This window comes from Mauremys mutica, unplaced genomic scaffold (genome assembly GCF_020497125.1).
Source record: "Mauremys mutica isolate MM-2020 ecotype Southern unplaced genomic scaffold, ASM2049712v1 Super-Scaffold_100198, whole genome shotgun sequence".
Taxonomy (NCBI): domain Eukaryota; kingdom Metazoa; phylum Chordata; order Testudines; family Geoemydidae; genus Mauremys; species Mauremys mutica.
The window spans coordinates 314,010-338,317 of NW_025423285.1; the positions used below are offsets into that span (position 1 = coordinate 314,010).

General features: G+C 53.6%; 1 protein-coding gene and 6 non-coding genes across 7 annotated transcripts in view; 1 reads left to right on the top strand and 6 right to left on the bottom strand.

The window, feature by feature from the left end:
• LOC123359833 (zinc finger protein 154-like) overlaps positions 1-24,308 on the top strand; it is a gene marked incomplete at its 3' end in the record, with an annotated part of 252,228 nt that overhangs the window by 35,693 nt on the left and 192,227 nt on the right. The gene's annotated exons all lie outside the window — the stretch shown is intronic.
• On the bottom strand, positions 502-574 carry TRNAF-GAA. Its single transcript has one exon. It is a non-coding gene; the product is annotated as a tRNA-Phe (tRNA).
• On the bottom strand, positions 1,782-1,864 carry TRNAS-UGA. Its single transcript has one exon. It is a non-coding gene; the product is annotated as a tRNA-Ser (tRNA).
• Positions 3,083-3,154, bottom strand: TRNAQ-CUG. Its single transcript has one exon. It is a non-coding gene; the product is annotated as a tRNA-Gln (tRNA).
• TRNAS-UGA lies at positions 8,138-8,219 on the bottom strand. Its single transcript has one exon. It is a non-coding gene; the product is annotated as a tRNA-Ser (tRNA).
• Positions 22,585-22,657, bottom strand: TRNAF-GAA. The gene has a single exon. It is a non-coding gene; the product is annotated as a tRNA-Phe (tRNA).
• Positions 24,201-24,282, bottom strand: TRNAS-UGA. Its single transcript has one exon. It is a non-coding gene; the product is annotated as a tRNA-Ser (tRNA).

Sequence of the window (24,308 nt, forward strand, 5' to 3'; positions counted from 1 at the left end):
GAGTGTTTGGCATGGCAGGGAGCAGCCTGGCTGGGTGTTTTTGTGCCTGTCTGAAGGCCACACATAGGCATGGTCCTGCCCTCCTCTGGCCCTGACCTCGGCTGCTCTGTGGCTTTTAAGCCTTCCCTTGGAGCTGTCAGCACCAGCCGCCTCTGCTCTAGGTGCCCAGAGGAGGAGAGGTGTTGCTGGGTCACTTTTACAGATGCCCCTTCCCTGGTACTACCATTGCTCAGCTGCACAAAGGAGCTTTCATCCCCAATCCCTGCCTAGCAGCCCTCTGGCACCATTCCTGAGGGTCACACTGCCTTGCTCTCTTCCTGCCATGTTGGGAAAGACAGCTCTCATCTCTCCTTGTTAAAGGTCAGGTTGTCCAACTAGGGGCAGAAGCCCATTCTATGTTTTCCTACTGCAGAGCCCAAGCTTAGGGACTCACCTTGGGTGCAGGCACTGCTGTGCTCCCAGAAAACAAGCCACCCCTGTACAAAGAGGGATGACAGGGCCTGCCAAAGCCTGGGATTGAACCAGGGACCTTTAGATCTTCAGTCTAACGTTCTCCCAACTGAGCTACTTTGGCAGCTGCATGGAAGTGTTTTGGCCTGTTGCTTCTCTGTCTGGGGTGTTTCTGTCAGCAGCTGCACACAATAAGGACAGGAAAACAAACGGCTGCTCCACACCCCCACCGGAGGAACCCGACGCCCTTAGCTGTGGGGAGTATGAAGTGGCTGTTGGCTGACAGGGCCTGTCCCCGAGGAGCTGGAACAGCAGCTGCCGCCTCCCCCTCGGCTCCAGGCTGTGGGAAATGCTCATTGCCTGGCTGCATGGGCGGCTGCTGCTCCGTGCTCTGGAGAGCGTCTGTATTGCTCTGTCAACCCCCCGTCTTCACTGAGCCAGTCTGGTAAGGTCCCAAGTGCCCCCTCCGGCCTGGCAGCTGAGAGTCTGTGCAGACATCAGCCCCCCTGCCGGCCCCACAGGCAGCAGCAGCACCAGCCCCCCAGCACCACAGGGGCACTCAATGCACTTCCTGTGGGGAAATGGCTCCTTGGCATCCAGCTGCTAGAGTGAGAGCCAGGAGAGAGCAGTGTCTGGCTCACCGTGGGGGAGAGAAGAGAACTGGTGAGTGCGGATCTCCGTCAGCCTCCCCTGCAATGCTGGTCAGTTGTATTGTCACTGTGATAGTCGGTGCTTCCCTTCAGGTTCGGCCCAGAACAACTCCCCCCTTTCCTCCCCAGGCCCTGCCCCCACTCCACCCCTTCCTCCAAACTCCCACCCCTGTCCCCTCCTGCCCCATTCCTCTCCCTCTCCCACCTCTATCCGTCTCTGCTCCTCCCCCTCCCCGCCCAGCGCCTCCTGCACCCCACTGAACAGCTGATCACTGGCAGGTGGGAGGTGCTGAAGGGGAAGAGGAGGAGCTTGTCAGCAAGGCCTGTAGTGGCGGGGGGGGGTGGAGCTGGCTGCCAGTGGGCGCTGAGCACCTATTTTTGCTCTGTTGGTTCTGCAGCCCCGTAGCTCCCATGGAGTCACTGACTTGGCTCCTTTCACACTCTAGACAGAGGAGCAGAACCAGGGCTATGGCTGATCTATGGGGCACCAGGTGAGTGGCAGAGGCTTCAGGCGCTGAGAGTTTGCCTGACCCCTGAGGGACACAGTGTGAGGTGGTGTCCCAGGCATCTCTATGAAAGGAGCAGAACAGGATTTACTTGGGGTGGGGAGAGAATTGAGAGTGTCTCAGGGGGTTGTACAGAGGTATTGCCCGGGTGAGAGACTGGCTAAAACACAGGCCTCGCTGTGACCAGGACTGCGAACCTGCGCAGGGGAACCCTATTGGATTTCAACTCCAACACCTTAACCATTCGGCCATCACAGCTGTGAGCACAAAACTACCCCAATGCCAGAGAAACTGGTAAAGAATCCCAATGCCCAGGCGTGAAGTCATCTGAACTACAGAATTCCCACCGCAAACCTGGCTCCCAAAGCACAGGGGGGGATTGGGGGTTTGTTCTCTTTGCTTAGCCATGTGCAGTCGCACAGAGAGCGCGTTTAAAAGTCTCCCCTCCCACAGATTCTTAACTTGAAGCCTGACGTAGGGTGACCAGACATCCTGATTTTATCGGGACTGTCCCAATATTTGCTCTCCCCCCGACACATACTCTAACCACTGGCCCCCACTCCCTTCCCAGGGCTGGAGATAGAACCCAGGAATTCTGACCACAAACCCCCCTCCCCTGCTCTGACCACTAGACCCCACACGCCCCTTTTAGATTTTAGGCTCGCTGCCTCTTCTGTCCATGCACCCCACCTGTCTATCCCTTTGCCGCCCCTGGGCAGGGAGCAGGCTGGCTGGGTGTCTTTGTGGCTGCCTGCTGGCCATGGTCCTCTCCTGCTCTGGCCCTGCCCTCAGTTGCTCTGTAGCTTTTAAGCCTTCCCTTGTAGCTGTCAGCACCAGCCGCCTCTGCTCTAGGTGCGCTGAGCAGGAAAGGTGTGTTGGGCTCCAGCCTGTGACTCTTCCTCCATCCTGCCTAGCCCTGACTATCAAGATTGGCCCTGGCACTCAGGGCTGGCTCCAGACCCCAGTGCACCAAACGCGCACTTGGGGCGGACTTTTGCCGGCAGGTGGCTCCGGCGGACCTTCCGCAGTCATGCCTGCGGGAGGTCCACCGGAGCCGCGGGACAGGTGGACCTGCCGCAGGCATGACTGCGGATGCTCCACCGGAGCCGCGGAACCAGCGGAACCTCCGCAGGCACATCCTGCTTCGGGCAGCAGGATTCCTAGAGCCGCCCCTGCTGGCACTCTTTCCTTCAAGTGCCAGGTGGACTAGAGGTAATGTGGCTGCAAGCAAAATGGCCAAACTTGTGGGCATCAGGTGAAGCTGTGAGAATCCCAAGCATCTGGTCAAACCACATGACTGCAGGTATCCCCAGCAACCAGGGTAACAAGTTGTAGAGCCTCAACCCATTGTGGCCATCACAACCTGGCCCTAAGTGGGTGAGTCACCCAGCAGAAGGGGAAAGATTTGCTCTTGCACAGCTGGCAACAGGGAAGTTGAGCCCTGTGAACTCCAGGGCTTTACCACAAGCCAACACAAGGTCCCACTGAGATTTGAACTCAGATTGCAGGATTCAGAGTCCTGAGTGCTGCCCATTACACCATGGGACCAGCTTGTGCTGCTGTCTCTGTGCATCAGTGACCCTCATGGAGCCGGCTCGAGTAAGGGACTGTTGACCCCTTACTAAAACTTAGTGGGGTTTTTGGTTGGCTAGTTCCCAGTCCCAATAGAAGGGGGAAGGGCCAATGGGAAATCAGGACCCTGAGACTGACAGTCCCCAGGGGCAATAGGGAGAGGCCAAAGCTCCAAGTTAGCCGCACTGACAGGCCAGGCAGTGTAATGAGGGAGTCACCAGGCCAGGGGGTCCCATCCTCCGTGGGAGCTGGAGCTGCCTGGGCCAGAGTGGGGCAAAGCTAAGGAGAGAGCAGGAGCCCGGGAAGAGCTGGGGAGCAGAGCTGTGCAGGTGTAGTGCCAGAAACTGCTCCCTGTAGGACTTTGCTACCTGCAGCAGTTACTGAGACCTGAGGTTGTTCTTATTTGCTGACTTGTCCTAATTGGCTCAAACTTGACAGTGGTGGGGGATGGAAGCATAAAGGCTTCGTCCTCCAAACGACCCTGCCTGGTGTCCATCTGTATCTATTACCTGTTAACACAGGATTGTAAACAACAGAGTGAGGTCATTTAAACATCATTTATTTTGCAGCTTCATTTACTGTGCTAACAATGTAGCATCCTGACACCGATACTTCTGCCCATGTGCTCTGTGGGTTGGATTCATTTTAGTGGGACGTGGGACATGTGGAGGATAATTTAACTCTTAATTTCCTTACGGTTTCCCTGCAATATACGTCTCTGCTGGTGCGATTTCTGACCATTGCACGTCTATTGTATTTATTACAATAGCACAAGTAAGTCAAACAAGTGACATAGTCTAGGGGCTTGGCTACACTTGCAAGTTAGAGCCCATTAAAGCAGCCCTGGGCTCCCTAACTCCTGAGGTGTCCACACTCACAAGGCACATGGAGCACCTGGGCTCTGCAGCTGGAGCGCTCCTGGTAATCCACCTCCATGAGAAGCATAAAGCTCGCTGAGCCCTGCTGAAACGCCCTGGCATCAGTGTGGACGACGTGTTGCATCACTGCACTGTGATTGGCCTCAGGAAATGTCCCATAATCCCCTGAAGTCAAGTGCCCACTCTGGTCATTGTTTTGAAATCGGCTGCAGGCATGCGGATATCCCCTTTCAAAGCTCCGTTTCTGACAGCCGGCTGCTTATCTGCTCCGGGACAAAGCAACCATTAGTGTGGAATGCTGCTGTTGTGAGTGTGTGTGTGGGCTCTGCTGCTGTCTGAACACACAAGACAACATGCTGACACACTCTCAGCCCCCCAAACACACTGTCGCTCCCCCCACGTACACACAACAAACTCCCTGTCACACTCCACCCCCGTCCCCCATTTGAAAAGCATGTTGCAGCCACTTGCACACTGGGATAGTTACCACAATGCACTGCTCTCTGTGGCATTGCCAGAGCTGCTAATGTGGCCACTCCAGTGCGCTTGTAGCTGTCAGTGTGAACACACGGCAGCGGTTTCCCTGCTGTGGTTTAACTCCCAGCACTCTACCTCTGCAAGTGTAGCCAATCCCTAAATTTGCCAGACCAACCAAACTCAGTAACTGCCCTCCACCACCATGTGCAGTGAGTAGGGGCATGGTGAAGCACACACCACACTTGCTGGCTCAGTCTTGTGCATGCTGAGGTGGCCACCTCCCCATTGATGAGACCTGGTCCCACCATCTCCGTGGAGCTCCAGGCTGCCCTGCTGCCATCCCTGTCTGTGTTGTCTTCTCTAGCAGTTGACTGGAAGGTGAGCACTGGCCGCATGCCATGTAGCCGTGTTGTCTCGAAGGGCGAAAGCAGGAGGAATGGTGCCTTCATAGCCCACCCAATATTCCATAACATAGTTAAGGAAAATATTTCTCAATGAACTCTCAGTAAAAGATCAGAAGCAGCCAGTGTCCGCATCAGTCTACGAGCATTGGTATTTTCATGAAATTTGTCAGACCAACCTAACTAACACCTAACACCAGTGGTGAGCTGGAGCAGGTTCCCACAGGTTCCCAAGAACTGGTTGCTAAAATTAGACCTCCGTGGAGAACCGGTTGTTAAAGGGCCAGGGGGTGGGCAAAGAACTCCAGTCCGTGGGCCGGACCATCCTGTTTCTCCCAGGATTCCCAGCTGGGGAGGCTGAGGCTCCCCCGGCCCTTCCCCCGCTTCCCCCCAGCTGCAGCGTAGCCAGCCGCTGGCACCAGCTGGGCAGCTCAGCTGAGCTCTGGAGTCATCCTGCTGCTGCTTTTGAATGGCCCAGCAAGGTGTTTGTGTGTGTGGTGGGGGGGGGGCTGCTGCAAGCTCCAGGGCTGGCCAGAGGGGAGGGGAGGGGACAAGTGGGGCAATTGGCCCAGGTCCTGCAGGGGCCCCCGGCCCCACGAGGATCTCTCCCCCGGCCCCTCCCCCTCTCCCCCCCTTAAATCAGAACTTTTTATAGGGAACCGGTTGTTAAGACTTTGGCAGCTCATCACTGCCTAACACACATTTGAAGTTTTTCTTTTCACACTGTTGCTCATTCTCAGGTTCTGCTTTGTCTCCAGACAGATCCATTCTCTTTCAGGACAGCCTTGCTCTTTCTGTCTATTTCACTCATTGAGGTGTCGGAGTAAACACTCCCCTTCCTTCTATTCTCAGACAAACACTAGTATTAAGTGTTTGCTACTGATGGGTTTAGAAAGCATTTGTGGAGTGGAAGATGCTGTTTCTGGGGGATTGTTCCCAAGATCCAGTACTTTGTGTTCAAACATCTCCCAGCTTCCTTGGTGAAAATAACACCAAGGCTTCTTTGCAATATACAGGAAGAAAGGAGTTTTTTTACCCCAAATGGGACTTGAACCCACAATCTCTGGTTTAGGAAGCCAATGCCTTATCTATTAAGGGACTGGATCTCTTAAATGGGCATGAAAGTGGGATGGAAATTCCCTCTCATAATTGCACATTCACTCAGAAGCCAAATACCCCATTTAATCGCCTTACAGAAATGTCTGCATCCCCTGGCAGCGAGGCAATTGACAGAGCTGAGCACCACCTTTCTGCCAGCCATCTTTAGAGAAGAACCCCACCCTAGAGTCACCCCTCCCTCCTTCAGCACCTCCACAGCTGTGGCTCTGAGTGGCAGTAGGATGATTAGGGGGTGAATCCGGGGCTGGAAGGGGGGTAAGGTCGGCCTGTAAGGAGTAACCAGGTGGGGCAGACCCAGGGGGAGGCTGTGGGCTGCTGGTCGGTTGTTGGGATCCGAGCTCTAGATCAAAGCTGCACAGTGACCTGACACCCAGGGTTATAAGGCCGACATAGTGACCCCCTTACTGGCCTCGGTGACCCCCAAACCCTTGTTACTAAGGGCATTGAGGAGTCTCTGTCCATTAATAACTTCTGGGAGCTCCCCAGCAGGCTGCGGGCGTCAGCCACCTCCTGCCACACAGGTTAGACTCTTGGTGCTGTGCCAGCTGCCCCCTCACTTGCAGGCTCAGTGTAAGAAGCAGGAGGCCCGGTGCTGGCAGAAGAGGGTTTTGATTAATCGACCTCTGTGTTATGGGCACAGGACGCTTCCACTCAGTAGCATAGCTGGGGGGGAGCAGGGGAGCAGCTAAGGGTGTCGGGTTCCTCCGGTGGGGGTGTGGAGCAGCCGTTCGTTTTCCTGTTCGCACTCCTCTGCGGTGTGAAAATCGGGGAGGGGAGGCACAAGCCCCACTTCCCTCCCGAAATGACGCCCAGCGGGGTGGTGGCCAGAGTCTCACCGCCAGGGTCTAGTCTAGCTCAGGGTCCAGCTCAACCTCCTCCCCGCGCCACTGGCCCCCCCAGTCCCCTTCCACCACCAGGTCAACCCGGGCACTAGGGCAGGAACGGGGTGAGGCAGCAAGTCAAGCTGAGCAAGGCAGGCAAAAGCCAGTCTTGTCTTCATGGGCCGCTCACAATGGCGTCCTTTTTCTGTGCAACTGCTGCAAAAACATCCCGAACAGAGAAGCAACAGGCCAAAATACTGCTACACAGCTGCCAAAGTAGCTCAGTTGGGGGAGTGTTATACTGAAGATCTGAAGGTCCCTGGTTCACTTCCAGGCTTTGGCAGGCCCTTTGATCCTTCTTTGTGCCGGGGTGGCTTGTTTTCTGGGAGGGCAGCAGCGCCTTTACCTGAGGCAGGTACCTGAGTTTGAGCTCCCCAGCAAGACAACAGAGAGCAGGGGCTTCTCCCCCTAGTTGGCCCACCTGACCTATAACAATGAGAGATGGGAGCTGTCTTTCCCACATGACTTATTCGTTGACCCAAAATGGCGGGAACAGAGTGAGGCAGGACGGCCCTCGGAGATGGTGCCAGAGGGGGCAGGGACTTGGGAGGAAAGCTCCTCTGCAAAGCTGAGTGACGACAGTACTGGGGAAGGGGCATCTGGCATGTGGCAGGGATTCAGAGGCCCAAGAGGAGGCACTTGATGTTAAGGTGTGAAAGGAAAGATCTATGGTAGGAACTGGCTCCCTTCCTCTGGACCACACGGTGTTTGGTGTTGGGGCGGATTTTAATTGTCTCAGCCGGCCTGAGAACCGCTGGTCCCGTTTTCTCGACCGTCAGAGGAAACGTTTTTACAATGAGCACTACCTGGCGCAGGTCTGTAGCGAGGTCGTCTTTCTCCGTAACGGTACCAGTGGCGGGTGGGCAGTAGCCTCCTATTCCTCTGACCCGAGCTCACACCAGCCACAGAGGGGATACACCTTTCTGCGTGGGACAGGCCAGGAGTCGCACTGACCGGATTTACGAGAAGGAGAGCACGTCAACATGGCTAATCTATGGGGCATGGGGCACTAGGTGAGTGGCAGAGGCTTCAGGTGCTGAGAGTTTGCCTGACCCCTGAGGGACACAGTGTGAGGTGGTGTCCCAGGCATCTCTATGAAAGGAGCAGAACAGGATTTACTTGGGGTGGGGAGAGAATTGAGTGTGTCTCAGGGGGTTGTACAGAGGTATTGCCAGGGTGAGAGACTGGCTAAAACACAGGCCTCGCTGTGAGCAGGATTTGAACCTGCACAGGGGAACCCTATTGGATTTCAACTCCAACGCCTTAACCACTCGGCCATCACAGCTGTGAGCACAAAAGTACCCCAATGCCAGAGAAACTGGTAAAGAATCACAATGCCCAGGTGTGAAGTCATCTGAACTACAGAATTCCCACCGCAAACCTGGCCCCCAAAGCACAGGGGGGATTGGGGGCTTGTTCTCTTTGCTTAGCCATGTGCAGTTGCACAGAGAGCGCGATTAAGTCTTCCCTCCCACAGAGCGGGAAGGGGAAATGATTCTCAACTTGAAGTCTGATGTGAATGAGGATGTCTGGACCAAGGGGCCAGGGACGGACCTTTGCTAGAGAAACCACTGTCAAGTTTTAGCCAATTAGGACAAGTCAGCAAATAAGAACAACCTCAGGTCTCAGTAACTGCTGCAGGGAGCAGAGTCCTACAGGGAGCAGTTTCTGGCACTACACCTGCGCAGCTCTGATCCCCGGCTCTTCTCGGGCTCCTGCTCTCTCCTTAGCTCCGCCCCACTCTGGCCCAGGCAGTTCCAGCTCACACGGAGGATGGGACCCCCTGGCCCGGTGACTCCCTCATTACACTGCCTGGCCTGTCAGTGCGGCTAACTTGGAGCTTTGGCCTCTCCCCATTGCCCCTGGGGACTGTCAGTCTCAGGGGCCTGATTTCCCATTGGCCCTTCCCCCCTCTATTGGTGCTGGGAACTAGGCAACCAAACTCCCCCCCCCCCACACACACACACTAAGTTTTAGTAAAGGGCCAAGAGCCCCCTTACACAAGCCAGACCTGTGAGCGTCACTGTGTGCAGAGAAGGTAGCATGAGCTGGTCCCATGGTGTAATGGGCAGCATTCAGGACTCTGAATCCTGCAATCTGAGTTCAAACTTCAGTGGGACCTTGTGGTGAAGCCCTGGAGCTCACAGTGCTCAACTTCCTTGTCTCCAGCTGTGCAAGAGCCAGTCTCCCACCTCCTGCTGGGTGACTCCCACCTCCTAGAGCTGGGTCTCTGGCTGGGGTGGCCACAATCGGTTGGGGCTCTAGAACTTGCTACCCTGATGGTTGGGTTTCCTGGTGCCCACAAGTGTGGCCCTGGTGCTTCCTACCACACTTTTCCTGGGGCCCACATGGCGCTTGAAGAAAGGAGGGTCAGGGCCAGGATTAATAGTTAGGGCTTGGCAGGAGGGAAGAAGATTCCCAGGCTGGAGCCTCACACACCTTCCCTCCTCCTCTGGGCACCTAGAGCAGAGGCAGCACAGCTCTGTCTGCTGGACACCTCGGCAGAGTAGGTGAGTTGATGTAAATACAGTCTGGTCCCAAAGCCTCCCCCAACCCTGGCTCGTCACTAGCTGTCAGGGGAGAGTCATTCACACCTTGCTTCCAAATCATCATTTGAAATTCTGAGGTTGGCCAACATTGCCCAAGCCAATGCACCGACATTGTCAGCAAACACAACAGCTGGGTGAGGAAACCAGACTTTTCAAACCTATTTTACTTTCTCAGGTACAGGTATTTTTCATACGTTGGATATGCTTTTAAACTGTGTGTTAACGTTTCAATTTCCATTCAGATTTGCAACCAATGACAACATTGGCAGCGCTGCATGTAACTACCTGACCACTGGGGGGTGTTGGGGAAATTCGGGGGGGGGGGGTGCACAGCCCCCTGGCTGGGGGGCATATAGGAAATGCCGGTTTCACTGAACTGAGTCTCCTACTGCAGCACCTCAGTAGGTTACATCAGAGAGGAGCTGCAGTGTCTAGGCAGTGGGGTGCCTGTGCCTTTAAGAGCCCAGCCCTGGGAAGCCCATGCTGAGAGGTGCTGCCTGTGGGAGGGGAAATAGAAAAGCTCCTCTGCTCCCCCCACCCTGTTTTTGCAAACACTGGAGTCTCAGCCCCCCGGGGTAACTGTTACCCCTCTGTCCCTGCCTGTGCCGGGGTTTAACCCTCTGGCAGCGCCTCCCCCTGGGCTGAACTCCGGCTCCTTCCCCCCTCCCTGACTTTGCCCTTCAGCCCCTCTCCTAACTCTGCCTCCAGCTGCTTGACCCCCCGACCAGTCAATTTCCACCCCCTGCTTGTACCCTGGCCTCCCCCCTCCTCTGAATTGCCCCCCTTTGCCCCTCTTTAATCCCTGTAAAAAGTAGGGGGGCTGGGTCCCATTCTCTGGGGGGGGGCTGGGCGCCTGGCCCCTGCCTGCCCAATGCTCAAAGTGCCCCACGATCTTGCGGATGTTTGCCGAGTGCTGCAGGCTCACCTGCAGGGAGAGAGAGACGCGGTTAGGAGGTGATGCAGCCAAGGATGCCTCACCCAACACTGAGATGCAGCCACCTCTGGGGTGAGTTGCACAAATCAGCAAATGAATCTGGAACAGGAAATGCACTGAAAGGACCAAGGCAGCTGCAGGAGGTGGAGAAAACCAGAAAAAGCAGGAGCCCTGGATCCCAGCCCTGCCCCTCCCTCACTCTACCCACTAACCCCCCTCCCCTCCCCTCCCCTCCCAGATTTGGGGGGAGAACCCAGGAGTCCTGGTCCCCAGCCTTGCCCACCCCCATATTCCACCCAACAGCTGCCCCCGCAATTGCAGGGCAGCACCATGGGGCACACTAGGGCCTGCCTGTTTGCACAGGATGGGCAACACCAGTGCCTCAGGGGAAAGATGATGCTAAGGGAGAAGCAGGCAGCAGACACCCCCACAACAGAGAAAGAAGTGCTAGGGGGTGCCGTGCTGCAAGGAGTGAGGGGGGTTGGCAGGGAATGGGAGGATCTCCCCTCACAGCGGGTGCATCTGTCTCCCCCACAATTCCTCCCCAGCCCTACCCTGGCCCAGGCTAATCCCGGCCCAGCTACCAGGGTTAAATTTGGCCTGGATTCCCCAGCTGCTGGGGGAGGGGCATGGGGCTGGGGAGCATGAGCCTCTACTCCCCCTTCCCCCGACACAGCTGCATGGGCATTGACCAAAGGAGCCTTCAGCACTGCTGCCTAGAGGAAACTGAGGCACCAGCCAGTGACAGACACATCATGGCTCTCCTCAGCCTCATCCTCTTTTCCATATACAACCCGGGGTATGTGAGGAGGGTAAACTCAGGGCAGTTGCATAGTTAACCTGTGGAACTCCTTGCCACAGGATGCTGTGAAGGCCAAGACTATAACAGGGTTCAAAAAAAAAGAACTGGCTAAATTAATAGAGGACAGGTCCATCAAGGGCTATTAGCCAGGGTGGGCAGGGATGGTGCCTGTAGCCTCTGTTTGCCAAAAGCTGGGAATGGGCGACAGGGGATGGATCACTTGCTGATTCCCGGGTCTGGTCATTCCCCTGGGGCACCTGGCACTGGCCGCTGGCAGAAGACAGGAGGATACTGGTCTAGATGGACTTTGCGTCTGAACCAGTCTGGCCGTTCTTACGTCTCCCTTGGAGCAGCAGTGACACCCAGTGGGCAGTCAGAGTAATGCACAGAAGGTGTTTCCCTTGGCGCAGCAGTGACACCCAGTGGCCAATCAGGGTAACACACAGAGCATGTTTCCCTTGGAGCAGCAGTGACACCTCGTGGGCATTCAGGGTAATGCACAGAAGGTGTTTCCCTTGATACAGCAGTGACACCCAGTGGCCAGGTGGCGTAATGCACAGCGTGTGTCTGCCTTCTAGGAGCAGAGACTCCCACAGACCAGTCACGGTAATGCACAGAGTGTGTTTCCCACCAATCTGGGTAATGCACAGAGCATGTTTCCCATGGAGCAGCAGTGACACCCAGTGACCAGCAGGTGGCATCAGACTCTTCTCGGTTGGGTGGGGGACTGAGGGGGGCTAGAGAAAAAAATTGGGGGGGCTGTGCCCCCCCACCACCTGCCCCACCCTTCACGGGGGCCATGCCTCCCATGCCTCTGCTCCTTCCCAGTTAAAGGCCAAGCTCATCACCTCTCCCCCCGGCCAGGGGTTAGAGCAATAAAACCTTTATTAAAATAAAGTAGTAAACAGGGTTTACTTTAAATAATCTAAATCTGTCCAAATTTTAGTATTAAATTCAAAGTTCTTAAAGATCCCATCAATAACCAAAACCAACATGAAAAATTGAAACCAAAAACGATGCTTAATTTAAAACCCAAACATTAAGAAAAACTTTGTTTTTAAAAATAAAAACTAACAAATGCCATAAATTAATAATTTCAACATTTTATCAAAAAGGTGTGCTACAGCAGGATGATAAAATAACATAAAATAAACAAGCCTGACCACTAAAACCTCCTATAAAGGAATCAAATCCTTGAATACTGGCCAAATCTGTATAAAATATGCAGAACTATGTCAAAACTGGTGTTGCAGGTCAGCCATTCGAATCCAGCAAATGTCAATTAAAGCTCCAGTCCAACTAAAAAAAAACAACAACCCAATAAACCAAAATGGTCACAGCCTGAAACAAACCTACACAGAAGCAAAATTAAACCTGTGCCAACATTGGAACAAACGATGTAAATTTCTAATTCTAACTTCTTCTTTCTCCCAGGAGGAAAGTGTTTTGCACCCCAGTAACCAGGCTGTCACTGCAGCTTTCCTTTCACTAAATAAGATTTTTACCAAATGTAAATTGCCCTCAGATTTGTCTAAGAGAAATTGAAATTGTATCTTTGCACTAATATCCCAAGTGTGCAAGTCCATCCCCTCAGAACAGCCCCACACTCTGAGCCCAGGGGAGACTCCCAACTGGTTTGTGCATTTATAACCCTGGGGCCTGAAGCTGATGAGAGAAAGGGAAGTGTGTGATCTTGGAGCTTTCTGATACCACCTGCTGGGAGCAGAGGGAATTGGCTGAGTGACGTCCTGGCTAATTTTCACCTTGTTCTCTGCCAGCAGGTTCCACTGGAGAGCTCAAGAGTGACTTGACCATGGCAGCACCCTATTTACATATTAAAAGCCGGCATTTGGGGGCCATTGGGGTGAAATGTGAGTACTTTTGGGGTTGGGACCCACATGAGAAGGGATGTGGACAAACTGGAGAGAGTCCAGCAGAGGACAATAAAAATGATTAGGGGGCTGGGGCACATGGCTTACGAGGACCTACAGGCCATATCCTGTATGTTAAGCTAAGGCAAAGTGAGCATATCTGTATTGTGACCTTTTACTCAGAAAGGAAAATTGACCTTTATCTTGTTACTTAAATAGATAAGTACCCACGCCTGTCTAAGGTCTTTACCTAGACCAATCGACAATGGAGAATGGCATGGGGGGGGGGTTTCAGTGTTGTACCCACAGACTTAACAGGTACACCACAGGGGAACTTATGAGCATATGTACATGTCATCAACACGCACAAACATCCTAGCCTATGAAGTAAGAGTACCCTAATGTTTTGTGGGTGAGGAATGAAATTTGGGCATAGGAGAAAGGATTTCCAGTGCTTGTGCTCTATAAAAGGGGTAACCCACCTCACTGGAGCACTTCGCTCTATCATTCTGACTTACTTCCTCCACTCTCTCTCTATCTACTATCAGTAGGCTGTACTCAGGGCCGTCCTTAGCCATAGGCAGAACAGGCAGCTGCCTAGGGCACCGCTAGGTCTGGGGGCACCACTCTGCTGTGAGCCCAGACAGATGGGAAGCAGTGGAGCATGTAAGATCAGGCTGCTGGGTCCTAGAGAGAGCCGAATGCAGCACAGTCTGAGGGAGGGGATTGGCTGCTGGGGTCTCTGGGAAGGGGTGGGGGAAGGAACTCGCCTGTAGGGTGACCAGATGTCCCGATTTTATAGGGACAGTCCCGATTTTGGGGTCTTTTTCTTATATAGGCTCCTATTCCCCCCCCCCACCCCGTCCCGATTTTTCACATTTGCTGTCTGGTCACCCTAGGTGGGGGTAATTGGTACCTATATAAGAAACAGCCCCAAATATTGGGACTGGCCCTAAAAAATTAGGACGTCTGGATCTGGTCACCCTAGGTGGGGAGCATGTCTCTCCCCCGGGCTGACAGCGATCCAGCTCATCCGGGGGGAGCTGCACAGGGCAGGATGAGCTGATGTGGCTCCATGGGTGTCCCGTCCCTGAGATCAGATGCTGTGTTAACTTCACCATGGTCGTTGGGCTGGCGGTGGTGCCCATTGGCGTGTGATCGGAGATGAGGGTTTGCTGCTGCTGTTGCCACTCTGCACCCCAAGAGGTGGATTTTGGGGTCCTGCAGTTTTCCACCTATCTCCTCCTCTACTGCAGCTGTTGGACCAGCAGGCTGGGGGGTGAGCCAAGCATGGGAGCAGTGCTGTGTTGCCATTTAGATTGTCATTTATCAAATTTGTTTGCCAAAAGAGCTTGCTAACAATCCTGAATTCAATTTCAATATATTTTTTTTTAAAATCAATCTCTTAGCCAAAAACAGAAAATTAAGTTGTTGACAATTATTTGTGACAAGTTTGGTATGGGGAAGGGAGTGGGCCAGTTTTCATCAGAGAAACAAAAAATGTTGACTGACTTTCCTATAGCTCTGTTACTGCTAAATAGAGCCCTCCAACAACTGTAATACGCTCATCTCCTTAATAATGTATAGAACAGGGGTCGGCAACCTACGGCACACATGCCAAAGTTGGCACGCAAGCTGATTTTCGATGGCATGCAGCGGCGGGCTGGGCTGGGGGGGGGTGAGGAGAAGCCGCAGCCCCCGGCCAGTGCAGGTGGCCCCGCAGCTCCCAGCCGCTGTGGGCGGGCGGACGCCAGAGCCCCCAGCTGCCATCGGGACCCCCCGGCCGCCCCGGGCAGGACCCATCACCCCGCGACCGGCAGGAAACAGCCGCGCGCGGAAGCGCCTCGCGCCCTGTGACCCCCCCGGTGCTGCGGCTTCTCGCCAGGCGGCGCTGAGCTCTGAGCGCACAAGGCCCTGGCGGCTCCGCCCCGCATCGCTGTCAGACAACGTCACCAATGGGAGACGAGCCTGTCAGAACCGTCGGTTGGGGAGGGCCCAATGGGAGACCAGCTTTCAGAGACCCGCCCCGCACGAGGGCCAATGGGAGACCAGCTTTCAGAGACCCGCCCCGCACGAGGACCAATGGGAGACCAGCTGTCAGAAAACACTAGGCAGGCCGGCACCAGCCAACCAGGAACCGCCCCTCATCTCAAACACCCAGACAGCCCCTCCCCCACCTGTCCTATGCCTCAGAGCAGCAGCCAGCACCGGGTGGCTCGAGTCACGCCCCCCAGCAACCCCCAAAGCAGAGTCTCAATTCCCCTCCCCCAGCGCTGCCCTCCATTGGGTAATGAGAAATTCACCCACACACCGAAAACGGGGGAACACACTTTCTGCTTTCCACAGCCACCCCCCCCCCCCCGCAGCCCCTTCCCCATGTCTGGCCACACGCTCAGGGTGACCACACACCCCGTCGGGGCAGGCTCTGCTCAGCCCGGCTCCCCACAGCCTGCACTAAACATGTGGGGCCCAACCCCAAAACTTACTCATATTTTACCCCAATGGCCCCAAACTGCCGCTTTTAATATATGCAAATAAGGTGCTGCCACACTCAGGCCACGCCCCAGCTCTCCAGTGGAGCCACCCGGCAGAGAACCAGCTGATATTTAAATTAGCCAGGACGTCGCTCAGTCATTGCCCTCTGCTCCCAGCAGGTGGCGCCGGAGAGCTCCGAGCTCGCTCACTTCCCTTTCTCGCGTCGGCTTCAGCCCCCGGGTTACAAACGCACCAACCGGGGAGCAGGAGTGCGGGGCTGCTCCAGGGTGACCAGATGTCCCATGTTTAAAGGGACAGGCCGGTCTGGCTGGACTTTTTCTTATATAGGAGCCTATTACCCCCCCACCCCCGTCCCGTTTTCCACAGTTGCTTCAAGGTCACCCTATGGGGCAGCTCTGCGGGGACGGACTTGCACACTTGGGATGTTAGTGCAAAAAACTCCTCCTGGGCTGAGTAAAGGGCAGAGACCTGCCCTTAGCCTGCCCTGAGTGGGGGTCACCCAAACCGACCCTCACTCGCCAGGCAGGTGTCACCCTTCCGTCCAGGGAAAAGGCAACACGCCCCCCACTCCCCAGCTCTGCATGGGCAGAGAGCCAATGAGAACTTCTATTAAAAGGGAAAGAGAATCAAGCCTGAGTTTGGGAAAACCCCACAACCACATTCAAATCTACACTCATCAGCAACCTCCTCACCCCAGAGTACGCTGGGCAGTGCTGTGCCTCAGTTTCTCACCTTGCAGTGTGACAGGCCAATCCAATGTTCCTTTAACAGACCCCTCCGCTCTCCTCCCCCCAACCCCCTTGGGCAGCAAAGCCCCAGGGGTGGGGGAGGGAAGGGAAGGCATCAAGCGAAACCTCAGCTTCTGCTGCCGACACTCCTTCAACTGGCTCTCGGTTTGCCCTGGTCTCTCTGCGTCACTTCCGCTCCGCGGCATTGTCCTTCACCCTGCTGCTGAGAGCTCCTGTGTCGCCACTTCCCCTGCTGCCCCCTGCCTGTCTCCTGCAGCCTCTGTGTGGCCACCTAGTGGGGGAACCTCGCTACAAGTGCAGCCTGGGCAGCCTCTGTCATTGCAACACCATGGGCAGGGCGTGAACCGCCAGCTGGGGGAGACTAACACCCTGCCCCGCCCCTTCCACCTGAGGCCCCGCCCCTTCTGCTAACACCCCTGTGCCCAGCATACACCAGCCCCTAGATCCCTCTTGGTATTTCAATGCAGGCACTGACCTGTGAGAGGAAAACATCAGCTCGCAAACACAGAGACTGAATTCCCCACATTTAATCTCGCTGCACTTTCCAGAAAGTCACAAAATTCATTTAATTCTTGGTAGGACAGAGAAAAAAATAAGTGACACTAAGTTTTTGGCTTAGTTAAATAAAATTAAGTGTTTAATTAATACAGTAAAACTATGTCCTGATTCTGCTAAATAACACCACAACGTGAAATAAGAAGAGACAAACCTTGTCAGTGACGACTAATTTCGCAAATGATCTTCCCATTATTAATTTCCATGCCGCCCCCGTTGGAGGTCTGGGCACCTCCAGTGTCACTGCTCTGCATTCACCTTCCCCTTAGAATTGTTCTCGGACATTCCCAAATTTGGAAAATTGTACAGTTCAGAATGTGAATAGTGACCCCGGCTCCTTCCTGCACCTGCTCAACATTGCTCCACAGCAGCTTCTCCCCCTGCAGAGTCACCCCCGCACTGCAGTGCAGCTGCCCAGGGTTTTGCAAAAAATAATAATACAGAGTTTGGAGGAAAGTAAACATTTGGGAGTTGTGGAAATAGCAAAAGGCAACAGTTGTGGTGTAACAAGAAGGGCAGTTTTTGGTTTAATAATAAAACCCAGTTATATAAATGTAACTGTATGTGCAGCTCTGTGCACTCACGTTGGATGGAAGCTTAGTAATTAAATTATACAAGAGGGTCAGGTAAAGTGGCTACTACCACCACTGTGTTTTGTCCCGAGAAGCCTTTACAGACATTCTGAGGGGAAATGGGCCCTTTGCCCACAGAAATGGTCTATAGGGGATGGCTGCAGGCAGCAGGCGGAGAGATAATCTCATCAAAATTATTTGACTCCTGGGTAATGTAAGCAAAATCACTAAAGGAATGTCCGGGGTTTCTATTGGAACTTAACTTGCCTGCCCCTGGCTGGCTCTGGTTGTACAAGATGGACGTGCAATCAGGGTACAGTTGTGTAAAAAAAAATTATTGCAGTGCAAGGGATGTTAGACAAAACAAAATGGTGTGTGTAATTGGGTAAGGTTTTAAAAACCTACACTGAGACTTATGGTTTGTAATATAATGTCATGAAGGTTAAACTATGGAAGGAATGTGCATTTTCCCAGGACGTGTGCAGTGTATATTAGAGGATGAGTAAAGGAAATGCAAACAAAACATGGTACTTAATTCAAACCCCATTAGGGCTCCAAAGGGAGCCACAATAGGCTGTGGTTTCTTTTTCAGGTCTGTGTGTTTTGAAGCAGAAGATGAAAGTGGAAAGTTGATTGTGTCCCTTTTAAGACAGTCTCTGAGCTGCTGATGGCTTTGGATCCAAAAGCCAAGCCTGAAAGCCGGTGTGAATGCAAATGACCTAGCTGATGGGGGAAGGAGAGAACTGCCCATCAGTGGCTGCACAAAGGAGCTGCAAATAATAAATACATCTGGTCAGCAAACAAGCTACTGGAAGACTCAGATTGTGGCCCTCCAGGAAAGGGAGGTGAAAAAAACAAGTCAAGCCTGAAAATAAGGGGGACAGGTTAACCCTAAGGAGTGTGTGTGTGTATGTACAGGCTAAAGCTAAATCTAAAGCTGTCTCTCAGCTATTACCTGAGGATAAACTTAAAGCTTGGTACAGCAGAGAAACTATTGCAAACTGGGTCTGTTGTACAAGAGGGGAAACTGAGGCACACCACCTCATGAATTTCATAAATGAGCCACGAGTGGGGTAATTCACTATCTGACGATAGAACTAAATAAGGACAGCCTGGAGGGAATTCTTCTGTTTTTCCTGCAATTAGCAAGGAAATTTGTAAAAGGAAGTGGTATTATTATTATTAAGCACTAATCTGTCCCCACCGGGGGTGTGTGTGGAAATTGTTTCTTTTGTTTTTCAGACACTCTACAAGGAAGCTGGTGCCAGCACAAGACTAACCCATAATACCATGAATCTATGTTTTGCGCTGTTTGTCTGTGGTGTTTGTCTTCTTGTTAGCATTGTTGTGTTTCAATGAACAGAAAACCTCATGACGTGGGTGGGGATGGCTTCAAAAGGCTGACCTGGGGGAAGATGTGTATGGAAATTCAAAATGCTCGACTAGGAAGCCAGCACCTGTGTAATAGCTACCGTGGTATCTGGAAGTGAATCGGCAGCTAAGGTGGGCCCCACAAGCCCTATGGGAATAATGAGAAGGGGATTTGCTCGCTGGGAATCAATGGAGGGGTGTGTAAAATGGTGTAAATCCAGAGAAGATGTTTGAATGTGCCCCTCCCTGATGGCCGTGGAGGAGCACACCCAATGGCCCGTGGCAAGGGATGGACAATTGGGTGTACTGTGTATGAGGTGTTTTGCTGGAAATGTACATATTACTGGGGGCACAATTACACAAGCCCCTAACCAAATTCCACACTACACACTGCTCTCTGGGCTTTGGCGCACAGATAGATCTGTGAATCTTACTGCTGTGAATAATCGAACCAGCGCATACAACCTGATTCCACACCATGTGGTTAAGTTGGTTTGGACAATAACCCATTTCTCTGTGGACATTCAATGGACTTATGATATGGACAAAAGCACGAAAACCTGCAGCGGCAGCATATTGCAACTGACAGCAACTGCACATGTTAAGAGCTTGACCCCATCAAAGGAGGAGAGGAGGTGTTTCGGGGGTGGCCAGGATGTTGGACCATGCTGGAGTGCTCAGGTCTCTCGGTGTTGTTGTGGATTATTACAGCGGTTGGTGTATTGCTAAGTATACTTGTGTTACGTTGCCTGTGGAAATAACCTAGAAGTAATGGAGTAAGCCCCTCCCCCCTGTACTAGACAACCTGGACCCAACCTTCCCGGGCCCACTATAGTGGGAAGTCTGGAACACTAATTGGAACAGGTGTGGCAGGCCCGTACGAGAGAAGGTGCAGGGCACTGTACTACACACGGGGCAGTGGGACAAATGGAATATCAATACCTTCCACCTTGATGCCTGGCCCTATCAGGAAATGTGTCACCATATGTCCTATGTTTTGCTAAGGGGGAGAATGGGAACAGGGACACAGGCAAGGCTCTGTGGCATCAGGGCTGGGATGGGGACACCGAGGAAGGAAACTGGAATCGTTGCTTGCTGGAAGTTCAACCCAATAAACATCTCATTGTTTGTACCTTGGGACTTTGGGTATTGCTGCTCTGTGTGTACGCAAGAAGAACCCAGTAATGGGATAAACCCTCTAACACTAACATCTAACACACATTTGAACCTCTTCTTTTCACACTGTTGCTCATTCTCAGGGGCTGCTTTGTCTCCAGACAGATCCATTCTCTTTCAGTAGAAGCAGCAAAGAATCCTGTGGCACCTTATAGACTAACAGACGTTTTGCAGCCTGAGCTTTCGTGGGTAAATACCCACTTCTTCGGATGCACCCACGAAAGCTCATGCTGCAAAACATCTGTTAGTCTATAAGGTGCCACAGGATTCTTTGCTGCTTCTACAGAACCAGACTAACACGGCTACCCCTCTGATATTCTCTTTCAGAACAGCCTTGCTCTTTCCATCTGTTTCACTCACTGAGGTGTCAGAGTAAACACTCCCCTTCCCTCTTGTCTCAGACAAACACTAGTATTAACTGTTTGCTACTGATGGGTTTAGAAAGCATTTGTCAAGGTGCCATTTCTGGGGGATTGTTCCCAAGATCCAGTATTTTGTGTTCAAACATCTCCCAGCTTCCTTGGTGAAAATAAGACCAAAGTTTCCTTGCAATATACAGGAAGAACATAGTTTTTCACCCCAGATGGGATTCAAACCCACAATCTCTGACTTAGAAAGCCATTGCCTTTTCCATTAGGCCACTGGGGCCCTGTAAAAGAATGGAAATTCCATCTCCTAAATGCATATTTCTCATATTAACTTGGAAGCCAAATACCCTCTTTCTGCACCTTACAGAAATGTCTGCATCCCCTGGCAGCGAGGCTACTGGGCAGGTCGCTTACAGAGCTGAGCACCACCTTTCTGCCGGCCATCTTTAGAGAAGAAGGATCTTTCCCCTGACAGCCACACACACACAGCACTGCCTAGCGCCCCCAGAGCCTCCCTCGTGTTCTCCCGCAGCAGCCGCCTGCCGGTGTGGGTGGGAAAAGGGGACCAGGAAGCACTGCAGCCTCATTCTGGGACAGGAGGCCGTCACCACGCCCAGGCCTGCCTCTTGCCTTCAGCCCAGGCAGCCAGAGGTGCCGGGGAGCTCCCTGGCAGGCCGCCGCCTCACCCAGGAAATAAGGAAAAGGCGATGAATGAAGAAGTCAGGAAATAACAAGGAAATGAAGAAGTTTGTCGAACGGGTTTCTGCCCGATTTACCATCTTCTCAGCTACTGCTCAAAGTTAAAGACCTAAAGTCGACCTATAAGTACAGATGGTTAGGTGGGAATTAAAAGGAGCTGCTGTCACAAGTGTTAGTTGCCTGCAAGCAGCATGCAGACTGTTTAAAAACACTGCAATTAGAGGCTCAGATGAAACGTTTGCCCTAAATCAGAAACGACAATAGGAGGACCAGCAGAACACCACTCTAGGTAAATGGCAGAGCAATGGAGGCTGTTAGAGGCAAAAAGTCATTCCTCAAAATTTGGAAATCAGATCCTAGTGAGGATAATAGGAAGGTGCACAAACTCTGGCCTGTTCAGTGTCAAAGTGTAACAAGTCGGGCCAAGAAAGAATGTGAGAAGCAACATGCTAAAGACACAAAAGCTAAGCATAAATCCGGTCAGTGCGAGTCCTGGTCTGTCCTCGCAGAAAGGTGAACCCCCCTCTGTGGCTGGAGTGAACTCCTCTAAGCTGACCTCACTACAGACCTGTGCCAGGTAGTGCTCATTGTAAAAATGTTTCCTCTGACAGTTGGGAAAATGGGACCAGCGGTGCTCAGGCCGGCTGACACAATTAAAATCCCCCCCAACAACAAACATCACGCAGTCCAGAGGAAGGGAGCCTTTGATCTCCCTTCTCATGCCTTAACTGGGGACCATACACACTAATAGAGCAGTAACCAGTGCCACAGAGCACAAAGCCCACCAGTAATGCCCTCCCTGGTCGGAGCTCCACCACCTTCTGTACTCGCACCGCGAATGTGAAGAAAAAGACTCCAACCCCATCATTCTTCCCTGGCCAGGAGGCCCTTCCACCAATCACCCTCTGCCCATCAAGCTACCCTAGAGTCATGAATGTGCATTTCCTGAACACTCACCATGTCCAAGTCCAGCTGCTCCAAGGCACTGAACATCAAGCCCCTCCTCCTGGGCCCCCAAATCCCTGCTACCTTCCACAGGGCCACTTTCACAGACGCCCCTTCCCTGGTACTGCCCTCGCTCAGCCGCACAGAGGAGTTTTCATCCCCAATCCCTGCCTGTCACTGCCCAGCAGCCCTCTGGCACCATTTGTGAGGGTCACCCTGCTTTGCTCTCTCCCTGCCGTGTTGGAAAAGACAGCTCCCATCTCTCCTTGGTAAAGGTCAGGTGGGCCAACTAGGGGCAGAAGCCCATTCTATGTTTTCCTACTGCAGAGCCCAAGATCAGAGACTCACCGTCAGTGCCACCCACAGGGGAGGCAAGTGGGGTAATTTGCCCCAGGCCCCATGAGAATACAGTATTGCAACTTTTTTTTAATGGAAGAGGCCCCCAAAATTGCTTTGTTCCAGACCCCCTGGATCCTCTAGGGCAGCCCTGCTCATCTTGGGTGCAGAGACCACTGTGCTCCCAGAGAACAAGCTGCCCCTGCACAAAGATAGATGAAAGTGCCTGCCAAAGCCTGGGATTGAACCAAGGACCTTTAGATCTTCAGTCTAACGCTCTCCCAACTGAGCTACTTTGGCAGCTATATAGAAGCATTTTGACCTGTTGCATCTCCGCCCAGGAGGTTTTTGCAGCAGTTGCACACTAAAAGGACGTCATTGTGAGCGGCCCATGAAGACAAGACTCGCTTTTGCCTGCCTTGCTCAGCTTGACTTGCTGCCTCACCCCGTTCCTGCCCTAGTGCCCAGGTTCACCTGGTGGCGGAAGGGGACTGGGGGCCAGTGGCGCGGGGAGGAGGTTGAGCTGGACCCTGAGCTAGGCTAGACCCTGGCAGTGAGAGTCTGGCCACCACTTGCCGCCCCGCCCTGTTGTCCTGGCTTCCCCCACTGGGCGTCATTTCGGGAGGGAAGTGGGGCTTCTGCCTCCCCTCCCCGATTTTCACACAGCAGAGGAGTGCGAACAGGAAAACGAACGGCTGCTCCACACCCCCACTAGAGGAACCCGACGCCCTTAGCTGTGGGGAGTAAGAAGTGGCTGTTGGCTGACAGGGCCTGTCCCCGAGCAGCTGGAACAGCAGCTGCCGCCTCCCCCTCGGCTCCAGGCTGTGGGAAATGCTCATTGCCTGGCTGCATGGGCGGCTGCTGCTCCCTGCTCTGGAGAGCGTCTGTATTGCTCTGTCAGCCCCCCCGTCTTCACTGAGCCAGTCTGGTAAGGTCCCAAGTGCCCCCTCCGGCCTGGCAGCTGAGAGTCTGTGCAGACATCAGCCCCCCCTGCCAGCCCCACAGGAAGCAGCAGCGCCAGCCCCCCAGCACCACAGGGGAGCTCAATGCACTTCCTGTGGGGAAATGGCTCCTTGGCGTCCAGCTGCTAGAGTGAGAGCCAGGAGAGAGCAGTGTCTGGCTCACCGTGGGGGAGAGAAGAGACCTGGTGAGTGCGGATCTCCCTCCGCCTCCCCAGCAATGCTGGTCAGTTGTATTGTCACTGTGATAGTCGGTGCTTCCCTTCAGGGCCGGCCCTAGAGGGGTCCGGGACAAATCCCCCCTTTCCTCCACAGGCCCTGCCCCCACTCCACCCCTTCCCCCAAGCCCCAACCTCTGTCCCATCTCTTCCCGCCCTGCACCTTCCTGCCCCATTCCTCTCCCTCCCCCACCTCATCCTCTCCCTGCTCCTCCCCCTCCCCCGCCAGCACCTCCTGCACCCCACTGAACAGCTGATCACTGGCAGGTGGAAGGCGCTGAAGGGGAAGAGGAGGAGCTTGTCAGCAAGGCCTGTAATTGGGGGGAGGGGAGCTGGCTGCCAGTGGGTGCTGAGCACCTATTTTTCCTCTGTTGGTTCTGCAGCGCCGTAGCTACCATGGAGTCGCTGACTCGGCTCCTTTCGCACTCTAGAGAGAGGAGCAGAACCAGGGCTATGGCTGATCTATTGGGCACTAGGTGAGTGGCAGAGGCTTCAGGTGCTGAGAATTTGCCTGACCCCTCAGGGACACAGTGTGAGGTGGTGTCCCAGGGATCTCTATGAAAGCAGCAGAACAGGATTTACTTGGGGTGGGGAGAGAATTGAGTGTGTCTCAGGGGGTTGTACAGAGGTATTACCCGGGTGAGAGACTGGCTAAAACACAGGCCTCACTGTGAGCAGGATTTAAACCTGCGCAGGGGAACCCTATTGGATTTCAACTCCAACACCTTAACCACTCGGCCATCACAGCTGTGAGCACAAACTTGCCCCAATGCC